The 15,433-nt window shown below is 34.2% G+C and overlaps 1 protein-coding gene and 1 pseudogene across 2 annotated transcripts in view; both read left to right on the top strand.

The window, feature by feature from the left end:
* Positions 1-15,433, top strand: part of CNTNAP2 (contactin associated protein 2) — a 2,085,708-nt gene that overhangs the window by 582,577 nt on the left and 1,487,698 nt on the right. The window lies entirely within an intron of this gene.
* LOC132372307 (U2 spliceosomal RNA) lies at positions 5,119-5,291 on the top strand (annotated as a pseudogene).

Raw genomic sequence — 15,433 nt, 5'->3', positions numbered from 1 at the left:
AGGCATGGCCTTACCAGGATCTGAAGATGTAGTACTTACTTGTGCTAAATGCTTTGACTGAACATTTAAAACCTGCAACGATAGTATGAGAAAAGAACTATTGTTATTCCCATTTCTTTTGTGAGGAAAGTGAGATACACAGATGTTTATGAATTCATCAGGTTAATTGCTGCTAATAAAGCGTCAAGCCAGAGGCAGTTCAGAGGAAGGCAGACTGATTCCAGAATCCTAGAGCTCTGTCACTATGCTGTGTCGCCTCCCAGGAAATCCTGGGGTTGTAAGCATGATTGGAGTGTATAGAATGAGGCATAGTAGAATTTATGGACAGAAGAAAAATCAAGTATTTCATCCAAAGAAATAAAGGATTACAAACTATAGCAGCATACATTCCTCAGAAACTGGATCATATGGGTAAAAGCACAGATGAATGAAAAGACATATCACTGATGACTTTTCTGAATTATATTTGAGATGAATGATAACTTCTTAGGAAATATATTTTAGGTACTTTTGGATAATCGTTTTTAAAATTTCTTCTTGATATGTTAAAAATAACCAGTAGAGGGAGCTTTTAACCATGAGTTTGTATTCCATTAAGAAAAGAATTAAAGTGTGAGGAAAAGTAAAACAATCCTAAATATGATACTTGTATGAAATTGTAAAGAATCCATAAGATGAGCTAGGGTTTTTATCGCTGGCAAGTTACTTTAGAAAGCAATTGCGAGGCATTTTTGGCTACTAACTACTCGCCCATTGCTATGCTGTCTACTGTGAGCTACAGGAGAACTGTACAGATGAGAACCAAGACACAACTGGCATATATTTCACACGAGAAGAGTTTTGGGTATATAAGAGACACAGAGTGGCTTAATACATTTTGTAGATGATAGAATATTATCAATAGATATGACAGAGGAGATAAGCAAACAAGAGTTCGAAAGTCCAGAGCACAAAGTTAGAAAGTCCAAGGACAAAGGATATGAATCCATGGTGAGGTGCCTGGAGACTATTTTCAATGGAGAAAATATCAAGAGCAAAATCTCTGATGTTGATATGAGCCTGGAGGGAGAGAAATGACATATGAATAACCAAAGCTCAAGGTTAATCTGGGAGAGAAAGGAAACAGACTTGAAAGTCTTGTCAGACTGTGAGCAGTCTCCAGGAGCTGAAAGTGAAGTAGTAGATGGTAGGAAACCGGAGCACACTCTGTACATACTAGGGTAGCAACAGGAGTGGGGAGGGCTGGGTCTGAGAAGGATGGAGTTGGAAGATAGTAAGGGAGTAGAAGAGATTGGAAAGAAAAAACCCAACAAGAGGCAATAAAATAATCGAGACGTGAAGTGATTAACTTAGCTAGATGTATTGGCCTGTTTTGCAAACCATATAATAAACTCTCCTTACTGAGCAACTGTTACAGAGTGTAGTGATGATAATAACAATAATAATTATGTGCTTTCACTCTTTTGCTTCTCCTTTTAGATCACATTAAAAAAAAAAAAAAAAAATTGAAGCTCGCTTTGGCAGTGCTCCAGCGAGCCAGTTTGTGGAATTTTTATCCATCTGCCTTGGTTTCCTGACTGCTTAGTTTGCAGTCTTTTTTTTTTTTTTTCTTTTCTTTTGTCTTTTATTTATTTACTTCTCCAGAACATAAATAAATAATATTTATTTCTCTAAAGCAGCAACCAGATAGAATGAGGATAGATGTTCAGCGTCAGTTCCCATCATTCTTAAGAGTCTTCTTGAGAAACACTTTTTCACGATCCCCTTCTGATGACCCATCACCAGCACATTCACCCTTAGTCTTCTTGACTTATAAAGGAATAGACAAGATTAATCCAGTCATAAGGTTCATATACATAACTTACGGAAAATAGTGAGGGTAGAAAGATAATTCGAGGTCTTCAATGCCAGACCGAAGGGTAATATTGAACCACTGTAAAGTTTGAAGTAGAAGGTGATACTGTTAAGTAAACTCTTTAGAAAGCGTGGTGTGGGGATGGTCTTAGGACAGACTCGAGAGAGGAAGATTAGCAGTGAAGAGAAACCAGCAGGCTGTACAGTCCCATAAATGTGAATTGATTTCGCTGGAAATGAAGGAGAGCAGTTAAATAGGTAAAAATAGAACAGTAAAAATCGATGATTTATTAGATGTGAAAATGGAGGAAATGATGGCGTACATACAGTTGAAATGACTTGGCGCCATAATGAAAATGTTCAGGAAGAGAACTAACAAGGAGCTGAAAACTGTGAGTTTGTTTTAGGCACACTGATTTTCAGCCGTAGCATGAGTATAGACAAATGTACAAATATTTTAAAGGTATTACCAGTATTCTCATAATGTGATGGTCTAGATCCCATAAAGGAGATTGACATCGTGAAGGTTAAATTGCTTTCATTTTTTAAAAAATACAGAAGTCAATAGAAATTATTTTTGCAGGAAAATATTTGGCTGAAGTTAGCAAAACTTTTTTTTTCTTTCAAACATCTGCATTGAAACCCTGATAGGTATTTCATGCCACTGCTTTTTTGTAATTTGAAATCTAGAGTTAACTTGGTTACATCAGTCAATATGCTATCAACTCTGACATAGTGGAATTGGTTAGTGAAGATCAATGCTTGTGAATTAGAATTAAAATTTCCCCTATTTTGTTATTATGGGGAAAGTGTGTCAAGAGTCCAGAGGAAATAGCAATAAGTATTATATGACAAGGGACTTGACAGGATGGCTCGTGTGCCTCCTTTAAAATTGAACCATCGGAAGAGTTCATTGGACAAAGTTGTAGAGGCCTGTTTTTCTGAACTTGACACGATGACCTTATTCACCAGGGGTTTGTGTCATCCCCAGAATGCTTAGAAATGCATGTTATTACACGCTGATGATTAGATCAAGTTATGCATGTATACTTTTGTCTTTAGCTCAACAGAAGTAAAAAGGTCACTCATTTTAGAAGGACATTTTGAAAGCTCCATTGTAATTCACTATTTCCTTTGCAATTCCTGCCTAATGCAGTGACATTTTATTTTAACATGTGTCTTTTAAGTATATGTCTGAAAATCATAAGCATGCATGGCACTAGCCTCTGGATAAATTTACATGAATAAAATTGTAATATGACTATATGTGGCCTTCAATCAGTAGCACTAATGAATGATGTTTACAAAGGAGAACTAATATTTTTAAGCACCAAGCCATAGGGAACAACAGCCAAAAGAAAGCCAAACTGTAAGTCATGACAGAAACAGAAGCAATCTGGGAAATATTACTTCGGTATTAACTTGTGGGAATAATTGCAAATGTTTTTGCTTAAATTTGAAAGGGTTCAGGAAGAGTTTTCTTTTTTAACTTAGTCGTTTTCGCAATAAAAAATGTATTTAATTTTAAATACCATTTTAACAAGAATCTTGACAACCTGGTTAAATATCAAAGAATTAAACTAGATATATACTAAATATTAGCAATGAAGTAAACCTTATTTAAAGAGATGATTTCAAAGACTTCCATTTTCAAGCTGATTCTTCTTTCATTATTTAAAATTAGTAGAGAGACCAGAAACTGATTCTGGCTCACCTAATTTTTTCATTTAATTAGCAAGCATTTACCAAGTAGTTTCTATGTACTTGGCAGTGTCCTGGAGATTTTATGATGGCAGAATTTCAAGGAGCAAATTGCTTTTCTTGGTGTGCCTTCATTGCCTGAAAATGGAATTGTTAGGACAAAACTCTTAAGATGCCAACAGCTTTTCCTACGTGTTTAGTATAGATTACCAAGACCTCCCATGTTGGAACTGCCTTTCATCTTACACAAATTCAGTAGGACACATGGCTGTTTCAGGTTTCTCTCTTGGTGGTAAACATGTTTCCAGGGGAGGCCAGTTACTCGGGTGAATACAATAAAGGAAGCTTTGATATCCAGTGGCCTTTCTACTAATATGATTTTACACGTATAGCTCAAGTTAAACCCTAGTTAGTCCCACTTTCCCTACCTTCGTAATTGAGGGCTGAAGACAATGGGAAGAATATGTCCTCTGTAGAAAGTATACTTGTGCTTTGTGAAGCCAACGAGATTGATGTGATTTTTGTATGTTTTTTTTTCTTTTTTTATAATAAAGTTGTAAATATGCAACTTCCTATTCCAATTTTCTGTTAGAACAAATTTGGAATTTCAAGGTTGCTTGCTCTAGGGCATTATAAGTCGGAGTAACTGAGAATAATCATGTTTGTTAGTTAATTTTTTTATTGAAGTATAGCTGATTTACAATATTGTGTTAGTTTCAAGTGTACAGCAAAATGCTGCAGTTATTTTTTTCAGATTATATTCCATTGTAGGTTATCACAAGATATTGAATGTAATTTCCTGTGCTGTAGAGTAAATTCTTGTTGCTTATCTATTTGATGTATAGTAGTTTGTTATCTGTTAATCCCATACTCCTAATTTGTAACCATAAATTTGTTTTGGTAACAATGTTATGTTTACTCCCTTCGGTAACCATAAATTTGTTTTCTATGTCTGTGAGTCTGTGAGACTGTCATTTGAAGAGCATAGAAACGTTAGAAACTTTAACAGAATCATCCCATCGTGTTCTTAAAAAAGAAACAACTAATGCATTACTAATTTATGTACCCAATAATAATATCAAGGTTCTGATGGATTCCCGAATTTTCATTTTATTTAGAATCATGTCCAGTGCGAGGTACACAGAATTAGTTCTTGTGCAGGCATTATTCTAAGAACTTTTAATTTATTATCTCCTTTTATCCTCACAATAGCACTATAAGGTTGGTATTATATTTTCCGGAAAAGGAAACTAAGGCAATGGAGTATTAAGTGATCTGCCCAATGTCACAAATCAGTAAGTGATTGAACCAAGATTTAAATAAAGGCTGCACAAAATGGAAACTTAACCTTTTTTTTTAAGTTCATTCAGAACAGCATTTGCGATTGGTAGATAAGGTTTCCCTTCATGAAAGAAAAACCAGAGTTTATATGCAGTGTGTACATTCTGCCACACACTAAAGAGCAGAGGATGCATGGATATTGGAAGGGACTCGTTAATCAAACAGATGTGGTTTCAGTAATTATGAAATCTCTTCATTAAGCACTGGCAGTGAGTCATTACAATATCTTCTCCAGCCTTTTGGCTATGATCAAGTGTAGAATATCTTCTCATTAGGATAATGGGGTTCAATAAAAGAGTGTTCCATCATTCCCCATAAGAGAACAGAGTGGAACATTTTACTAATGATAATCATTTAGTGATTCATTTTCTCTTTTTCAGATCTTGTTAATTCATTATTGTACAAGGTTAATTCTTCATGCATTTAGATTTTGATCTTGACAAAATGCACTGGTCATAAAAGTTAACTTTGCAAGAGAAATTAGGACAGTTGAAATTAATGTTGGGGACATAATGAGTAGAAATAAGAAAAGTGTGCTTTTTTGTTTTTTGTTTTTAATTTGCTAACCCAGAGAGCTATTAATTAAAGCATGATCTATATATTTTAAGTGAAGTTGTTGGGAAATTTTTGACGTATATTATTTTTTCTAATGATTTTTATGGCAAACATGATTAGAAGCAAATTAGAAATATCTGAGTTTTACATATATTCAGCAGTAATGTAATCTATTACTGAGCTCACTCCTGTGTATCATATGATTATCTCTGTAATAACAAGCCATTAATAAATATATTATATAAATATATATAATAAAAGCCATTATAAGTATAGTAGATCCATCAGAAAATTGCAAAATATAGAAATGAGGCTCCCCCTTTGAATTTTTTGCATGTAATATTACCAACCAAAGTTAACAATAGTTAATAGCTTTGTATATGTCTTTTCATTACTTTTCCCCTATGACAATATTTATTTTATAAAATTTTACCCACTGGTAATTATAGTTAACTCACAATCTTCTATCCTGGTTATTTCAACTGACCGTTAGATCAACGGACTTTCCAGTCATATTCTTTATAATTTTAATGGCTCTAATATTTCATTAAGAAAATGAAATTATGTAATTTAGCTATATGCTTGTAGTTGATAGTTGTATCATTTCAAATATTTTTGCTATTATAAATAACCACGCAACAAAAGGCTTTTGATATGATCTTTTTCCCCATATTTAGGATTTTATTTCTGTAGAAAATAATCCCCAGAAATGGATTTATTGAATCAAAGAGTATGAATATGTCTGAAGCTCCTGATATAGAGGTTCTGAATGCTTAGGGAGCATGGTTGATCCGTCTGTGTAGCCTTGGCACCTGGCATGGCACCTAATGTGCTCATTACTTACATTTTAAAGGTGTTAAAACTTTTGAAATGGCATATATATGTGGCTGTTTTATCTGCATGGCTGTTGAATAATAGTCCTTTGTACTTGAGTAGATTTTTATAGTTTTCACTGAACTTCCATACATATTACCTGATTTGAAGTGTATGACATACTTGCAAGAAACACAAGGAAGAGAGTTTGATCATCACTTTTCAGAGGAAAAAAGTGAGCCTCAGAAAGGACATTGGCTAGAATTTAGTCTTCCTACTTGGACCAGTAGTAGTTTCCTTATATTTGATCTCTATGTGTATTTATCCTTTTGAGAAAGTATTTGAAATAAGTTGATTGTCGTTGTCTTTTCCGTGAATAATTGTTTTTATTCTTTGGGGGAAAAATCCTATGCTTCTTGGAAGTATTTTTGTCTTTTTTTATAATGCAAAGTGCATATCACTCTTTACCACCATGAAAGTTTTCCAAGTGCTTAATGCAAAAATAATATTAACATTCTTTAAAGACTTGATTTATATTTTAAAACAGAAATGAATCTGTTTGTATCTGAATGTAGATTCTTAGAATGTAGATGAATGTAGATTCTTAGAAAGTTGCCCTGGAAAGTTCTTACATAATGGTTTAAAATAAATATGAACTATTTTCTAGCTTTATAAATATAGGGAATTTGATTTAAATTTGATGGAACTGTTTATTTTTTCAACTTTAAATATATATTTGATAATATCTATCCAATATAAATGAGCATTAAATGACACAGTGGGTGAAACTGCCTGCAATAGAGCTGAAATAACACAACATACAAAAAACATAGAAGTTTTATTTTTTTTTTCTTTTATTCTTTTTTAATAAAATTTTATTTTATTGGAGTATAGTTGATTTACAATGTTGTGTTAGTCATATACATATACATATATCCACTCTTTTTTTAAGATTCTTTTTTCATATAGGCCATTACAGAGTAATGAGTAGAATTGTCTGTGCTATACAGCAGGTTCTTATTAGTTATCTATTTTATGTATAGTAGTGTGTATATGTCAAACCCAATCTCCTGATTTATCCCTCCCTGCCCTTACCCGCTAGTAACCATAAGTTTGTTTTCTACATCTGTGACTCTACTTCTGTTCTGTAAATAAAGCAGAATTTTATTCTGTTTTATTTCTTTCCTTCTGTTTTCTTCCTTTTTCTTTTTCTTTTTTTCTTAACCATATAAATCACCATTCTGATTTCAGACGTGAGATTATTGAAACCCAGAGAGAAAAGTTGCTTGTTCAAGTCTATACAGCTTTTAGGTATAATTGCTGGGATTTCAAACCCAGTTTTGTTCACCTCAAACCATAGTTCCTCTTACTAAACAAAAAGGCAATAAAAGGATGATGATAGGAAAAGGTGAAAGTTCAATGATTATGATTATACCAAGGTATGATTTTTTATATCCTGTGTCACCTGTCACCAGTTTAGACTGCAAACTTTGGTAAGGCTGTTAACTCGATATAATTAAAACATTTAGAATACAATGGAAACGTTTTTAATGGAACTGTTTGACAATGACTCATGTAAAAGAGTAAACTTTTTGATTAAACGGAGATTAAATGGCTATCTATTAAGAAGATTGGCAAGTTTCTGAATAGAAATAGGCGGGAGGTGAACTAGACAATTTCTAAGATATAAACAGTTTGTGACTCTGCTGTTTCTTAAATATTAATAGATCGACCTCTGGCTTGTGGTCTTTATACTTTATGCTCAGCAAGCCTACAATTCAGCCATTTGACTGTAAATCACCTGTAGTTTGTTTCAAAGCTTTGAATCTCCTTTAATTTTTAAGATGTTCTCCTACTAAAGATAATATGTAGTGAGGGCATACGGTATATCAGGTATTGTGAGAGGTTTCTTTCCCTCTCTACTCAATATCTACCTATCTAAAATATATACATTTACACGTAAGTGCTATTTATAGATACATATATACACATATGTATTCTTTATATGTACATATATATATCTACAGATACACATGTGTGTGTGCTTATGTGATTAAAATAAAATATATTCTCAAAAAAGAAATTATGAAAGTTTCTAATTATATCTAGTATTTTTCTACAATTTTCCAGTGCACATATTGGTACATTCTTTTTAAGTCAAATCAGAATTCAGGAATAAAAATAGACCAGAGGAAGTCTCCTTATATATCATCTGTGGTACCATTCATTTTAAAAGCATGTTATTGCTCTTTTATGTTATGGTATATTTTTTTAAATTGCATGTAATTTAAAATACTATAGGAATGGCTTTCAACATTCTAGACTCAATTGTATAAAATTGAGACCAAAAAAGAAAAGTCGAAGTACATAGAAATCATATTGAATTTCATCTCTTGTGCATTACTAAAGCAACATAGATTCCTTAGAGAATATACAAGCAGAAATTGATTTCTTTTTACATGATCTTGGCAAATATTGTCTTGATACTCAAACCAGTTTCACCCATGGTTATCATTGAAAGTTTCCATCTTACGCACATTTATTTGCCAGCTCTCCTTTCTCAGCCATCACTCTACCATCTGGTGTTACCTTTAGATTTATCTATAATACTAAGCGGTGGTGGAAAGGGTGAGTAAGATATAGGGTGAAATTCCATGGAGATCCAGATGTTTAGAATCTTTATGAAAATTCAATCTACAAAATCTTTTAAAAATATACAAGCTTAATAATTTATTTTTAGGTTGTTATGTGAGAAAATATCAGCTGTGACTACATTTATTCCTGATTTTTCTGTGGACACATAGATAAATTATTTACAGGCAGATCTAGTCCAAGACAAAGTGGTGGTGTAGTAACTGCCTCCCCTGCTTCCAGCCAAGACCTAAATTTTATTGTCCCTGCAGTTTAATATCTCATATTTTCATGTTTTTCTTTTGTTTCTTTCATCCCAACCACCCATGAAAGCTTGTATTCAAAGCCTTCTTTCTCAGGACCTGATAGCGCCTTCCAATGGTATTTCTCCTAGAAGCATTTTATTTTAGTAGGAATCAAATTCTTAAGGAAAATGGTTAAAAACCTGGGACAAACAGATGTGTTAACATGGAGAGTTAAGCCTGCAATAAACAATAAAAGGAGCAAAGTAAGGTTAAACATTTTTCCCCTTCCAGGAGAAAATAGGATGTCAATTAAATAATACCTTTCGATTTATCCTTCATTGCAATTTTTGCTGTCCTTGGAAATAGGAATAAAAATGCACATCAGCTGACTACCATTCATCTTGCACACACCCTATCATGGCTTTTATCTGAGAAAGAAAATTAAATGATGCAGGTTGTTAGTTGTTTTTTTTTCTTTTTTACTGAATCTCCCTGACCACAACAGTTATGCTGACCTTGACCAAATTATCTCCATGTACTAGTTCTATTGCTGTGCCATAGAGCCAAACAGTATTTCTGCAGGTCTTTTTAGAATTCTTGGGCAAAATGTGTAGCAGATGTAGGCAGGGGTTAGGAAAGAGATGCTATTTATTCTGTTCCTGTAGTTTTGGATGGAAAAATACTTTTTAGGTGATCTGTTTCTAAGAAGGGCAATTTTCGGGAAACCACACATCATATTCTCAAAATTATTTTCCTTTTTCTCCCTCAAAATTTATTCTAATCATCTCAAAGTAAAGGATTATTCTCAAAAACAACAGCAAAAAATGCTGCAGCTCACATTAAATTTGCTTCTACTCCAGGAGAAAACTACTTCAAATTTGACAAAGATAATTTTTCCTCCATTATATCTGGATTATATAACCCAATTTATAGAAGGGAAAAACCCCAGAATACAATCTTCTGGAGTATTTTTGGGGGTCATTCTCCTGCAATGGGATTGGACTCAGCAGTTCTAGGGTTTGTGCTAGTTGGAGATGTAACTGGAGTTTATGCCTGTAAACCCCACAAACTTCCCATCCTAAGAGATAGGAATAAACAGACATGTTTAGTCATCCAACAAACATGTGTCTAGCATTGGTGTTGTGTTGGGGACTTTGCTAGGCGTGAAAATTCAGAGATGAATCAGACACAGTAGAGAATGTCTGCAATCTACATGAAATTATATCCTGAACAAGGACAGACTGTAAGTGCATGTTTGAATATATGTGCTCTTTTAAATCCAGGAAAAATATTTTCCACATGACCAATGGTGTTACCAAAAAATAAATTGTTATTGGTGTACAGTGGCATTTGCAGATATTAGAAAACTCAAATCAAAAAGGGAAGATTGCTCTGCCATTAATGCACAATGTTCATACTTCTCTTTGTAAATTGCTGTTTCACCTCCAGGGTAACTTGCAAGTGCATTTTCATATGATGTTTCAAATAACACACACCAATAAGTGGAACTTAGAAAAATGTATAAACGTGCATATTCTTTTGTTCTGAACAATAAGAAATATGGGATGTCAAGTGATGAACTAACAGCAAACACAAAATTCGAATCTTTTTAGGTTAACTTGTGACATAGTCAGAAAACGTATCATGGAAATGTAACTGTGCAGAGCGCATCTGGAAACTGATTTATTGAAGCATTCAAATAATACAGTGCTATTTATAGGAGACTCTGTTATAGACATTCCTGCAGTTATTACAGAAGGAATTCTTGTCCTATGGGGTCTCCAATGCAGACAGGCTGCCTTAGTTTCATAACACAGGTTTATTTGCCATATGATGGTGGATTTCTTTAAAGAGAATATACTTAGTAAAGATTTAAAAATGATTATGAGTATGAATAGAAAGTGGGCAGCTAGCTGAAGGAATTCTCTAGACGTCTCTAGTTGACATGCATTTTTTTTCCAAATTAAACATCAATTTGAAATTCTAGAGTCTAAGTGGATTTTCTATGAAAAAAAAATAGGTGAAAGGAGTATTGTGGTCTACTCCATTGTTTACACAAAGGCAGGCAAGAGATAATGAAATATTTTCAACTACCTACGAAAACTAATTGTGTATCTTTATGTACCTAATAATGTCTCATGTCTTAATTAAGATAAATTCATCATGAGAAATATGAAAAATATCAAATAGTCAACTCCAGTGTTGTTTATTCAATTATATAAGTGAAAGAAACTAATATTCCTATGTGAGTTTAAAGTTTAAAAAGCATTTTCTTTTATATAATTTTGTGGAACTCTCCACTAATACAGTGATATGCTTGGTGATGTTATCTTCTAGACAAAATTAGTTGTTCTACCCCTATACACCCATGTCACTTTCTTGTGACATTTATATCTCTATTACAGCACTGAATACTGTATGGTAGGTATCTGTTCATGTTCTATCCTTTTCTGAGCTCTAAAATCCCATCCAGCAAGAGATATTTATTATCTGCATCACTCCCCCCTTCCCAAACTTCATCTGTAAATATAGGCTGCCTACTGATGCTTAGTAAGACTTTATTAACTTTGATTTAACTACTATCTTACCTAAGCTAAAAGTGAGGCTCTAAGACATTAAGAGATGCAGCCAGGAACACATAATATTGAGAGGTAAACCAGGATGCGGTTCTAGGAATCCTTACTCTAAATCCCCAGCCTGTGCTTTTACTCTCCATCTTTCCCTATCCTTAGCCTATTTGAAATTATAGGGCTACAATATAAGGAATATTATAATAATGAATATAGAAGTATTTTAAAATAGCACTAAACTTTTGTGTAATATACATATTTGTTTATATGACGATTTTAAATAATCTTTATAAAACAAATGTTTAGTACTGTCAAAAATATTAATTTTACAGGACTGCTCCCTAAATATAGATCCAGGTTATTGACTTCTAGTTGTTTCTAATCCACCCCGCCGTTCATCTACTTTCCATTTTAGAGTGTGATTGAATAAAGTCATCATAAAGCAAAATTCTTTTCAATTGTGATGATAAAACAAGACCAGCCACTTGTGCTGGGAAAGCAGGAGGAAATGAATGTCAATTCTTGAAAATCTGGGGATGTTCAAATGAGCAGAGTTGGAGGCATATCTCAGGCTTTATTGACAAAGGAATGCAGTGTCATCCATTATTTACAATGACTCATTTAGATCACAATATGTGCTTCCAGCCTGGAGAGAGAAATACGGTGCAAAAGAATTTTCTTTCGGTGCTTTGCTATCAATTCATGCCAGCATTAAGAGATCTATATTGTAATTTTCTTGAAATACTTTGACTTTCTTCGTATAAACAAGAAATGATTAAGCAAGCACCTTTTGGATAGTAAGGAACAGGGTAGCTTTTTAAAATTTTGTACTCTCACGAGCATTTTATGACATTAGAGAATCCGGGAATGTCAACCATGAAAGGGACCCTGAGGATTTTAGGTCCCATATTCCTTCTTTGTAGATGGAGAAACTGAGATTCACTGTGAATATGTGCCTTGCTCAAGATAGTTGGAGGTTGAATAGGAATTAGAACTCAGGTTTTCTAAATTCAGGTTTGGAGGCCAACTTCTGTTAAAATGTAGGTGTGTTGGGAAAACAGTGTGATTATTTCCATGAGACTGCAGCCATCTCTCCCTTGTGATGGTCATGAATATATATGTCTCATTTATATTTCACTGCTATGGCTCTGCGTCTTATTTCAAAATGTAAAATCAGCAACTTCCGTCATCTCTCAGTAGCTGCGTGAACTTCAGCAATACAGAATTCTGTGAATTGGGCTGTCTGCATTTCCTATTTATTTCTGATTGCATTGTTTTCTCAAGATGCATTTTTTTGTTTCATCTGGAATTCATTCTCTGGGAACCTCCCTCTCTAAAGAAGCTTAAAAACCAAGCAGTGTTTATTTTTTGGTAATTTTCCCTGTACTTTTACTCTGTAATTTCTCTATTTAGAAACCTTTGCTTGTTCCCAATTCCCTTCTGCAGGAGGTTGAAAATTATCTGCTTAGTTTTCAAGGCTCAATACACTACTTATTTTCAATCCCTGTTCTTTACCAACCATTTCCCCAAATGCACTTGGCATATTAATCAAACTTACTTTTTGTAACCTCTAATTAGTCTCATTTCTGGGCCTTTGCTTGCTTGTGGTTTCTCTTTCTTCCTCCCTGTGGAAAGTGTAAGATTTCCTTTTAACTATTAAAAATGCCTAAGGTTGTAGGGACTCTTTTCTCATGCCCAGCAGTTTGTGTAAAGAACCACAGAGATGGAAGAGCTTCTCCCAGGATTGGGTCTCAGCAGCCTGGCTGGGTTCTGGTCCTTATTTGCCTATAGCTGGCTTTCTTTTTGATCTTTCCTTCCTGACCTGAATTTTCTGGACTTGCCTATGTAAGACCAGAGTCATGCTTCAGACCCTGTCTGCTTATCTCTAAAACCTCCTACTGGCGGCACTCCTAGTGAAATAGCACCATCCATTGCCATTCATGGCTGGGAATGGCGGAAAAAATGATCCAGTCAATCTCCTTTTCTGACTTCCGTTCCATCTACATGTGTGTATTTGAAAATAATTATTTTGTTTCTGTTTTCTTTTCATTTGGTATGGGTTTTGCCTTTTATAGAAGCCTTCTGAAAAAACAATTTTGTTTAGAATTTAAACATTGTCAAAAAAATATATATCGAAGCAAGTGACTTTCTTTGGAATAGAATACATTCCTGGATATCAATACAGCATGTTATTCCCTTTAGATTTGCCCCAAGTTCCCAGGACATTTACTTAGTGGTGGCATACAAAACTCTTATACAAGGGGCCTGGTTCTGAGAGGAAGGTTCAGCAGTGACATTAAAAGGATTTCTTCCTAAACTAGGGAAATTTGCTTGTGCTTAAAGCCAAAGACATTAGAAAGGACAAGATAAAAAAATGTTATAAGAAGAAAAAAAGGTGAGAGAAAAGTCCATCAGAAGTCGGAATGGACAGGCATTAGTGCACAACTGTTTACTGTTATGAAGAAAGGTACCAAGTTAGCAGAACACCAATTAAGGGAACTGTACTTGCTGGAGAAATCTTATTCAACAGCAAAGTATTTTGGTGAAGGAGACAAAGTTTTGCAATTTAATATGTAGATGTAAAATGAAGCACTGGATAGTTTTGTCTTAAAGAAGGCCAGTGAGAATCTGAAGGGTCTTAGGGAGGTTTCATAGGTGCTGTATTGTTGGCTTTCTGTTTCCTAGTTAAGTAAACTTTATTGTTTCAACAAATGAATTACAGAACCTATGACCCATAATTTTAGTTAATAGCCTAACTTTTAACTAAAGTAAAGATATAATCTCAGCATATGCTCTTAAATGACTCAGCTTCTTGTTTTAATAAACAATTCAGGCAAATGAATCCAATAGCATATTTTATAGTCTTTACTTGATGAAAGACTCACACTCTCACGCACATAAGAAATCTCAGTAATTTTTGCCTCTCTTTTCTCTATTACTTCACACATCCTGTAAAACCAACTTCAGTCACCTTCCAAGATATCTTTTGCATCTTTCCCTCTTATAAGCCCACTGCCACTGGCTTCTGTTCACCTCCGTGCAACTTCTAATTTACAATGTTGTAATATTCTGATTGTTTCCAGAGCATACCTCCAAGTCTCCTTCACCCCGCTGCCAAAGTTTTCTTTCTTTTAAAATATAGATATGATTGGATCATATCACTACCCTAGTAAGCAAAACATTTCAGTGGTTTCTCAAGGCCCACAGAATATAACCCACATTTATAGCATGGAATTCACTAGCCTGTGAAGTCTTGGATAAAAGATACCTAGATTTAAACATAATAGGCACCTAATAAACATTCGTTGAGAGAATAATTGAGAACAAGCAAAACAGGAATGAACAAATGAGATTTGTCTACACAATTTGGCCTCAGCATCCTTATCCCGATCAACCCCTCTATGAATTCAGTGATTGCTACCCTCTGAACCACCTGCTGTTCATTCATTCTGGACACCGATCTGTGCTGGGAACAGAGAAGTGAAGAAAACTATCGAGAACTTCATCCGTGAGGATGAACAACTCACGGTGGAGTCATCATTAAACAAGGAAATGCACAGATGAGTACGTGAGTCCTATTCGTCATAGTTGCTACAAAGGAAAGGAAGTAGGTTCTCTGAGAAAGAATGGAGACAGACTAAATGTAGCTTAAGGTATGGTAGAGTTGGAGAAGGTCTCTTCTCCTGTCATTTAAGATGTGATAAGTTATCCAAGAGAATATTG

Source organism: Balaenoptera ricei, chromosome 9, assembly GCF_028023285.1.
Source record: "Balaenoptera ricei isolate mBalRic1 chromosome 9, mBalRic1.hap2, whole genome shotgun sequence".
NCBI lineage: Eukaryota > Metazoa > Chordata > Mammalia > Artiodactyla > Balaenopteridae > Balaenoptera > Balaenoptera ricei.
The sequence above is the reverse complement of the archived record's forward strand: the minus strand, read 5'-3'. Positions and strand labels throughout refer to the sequence as shown.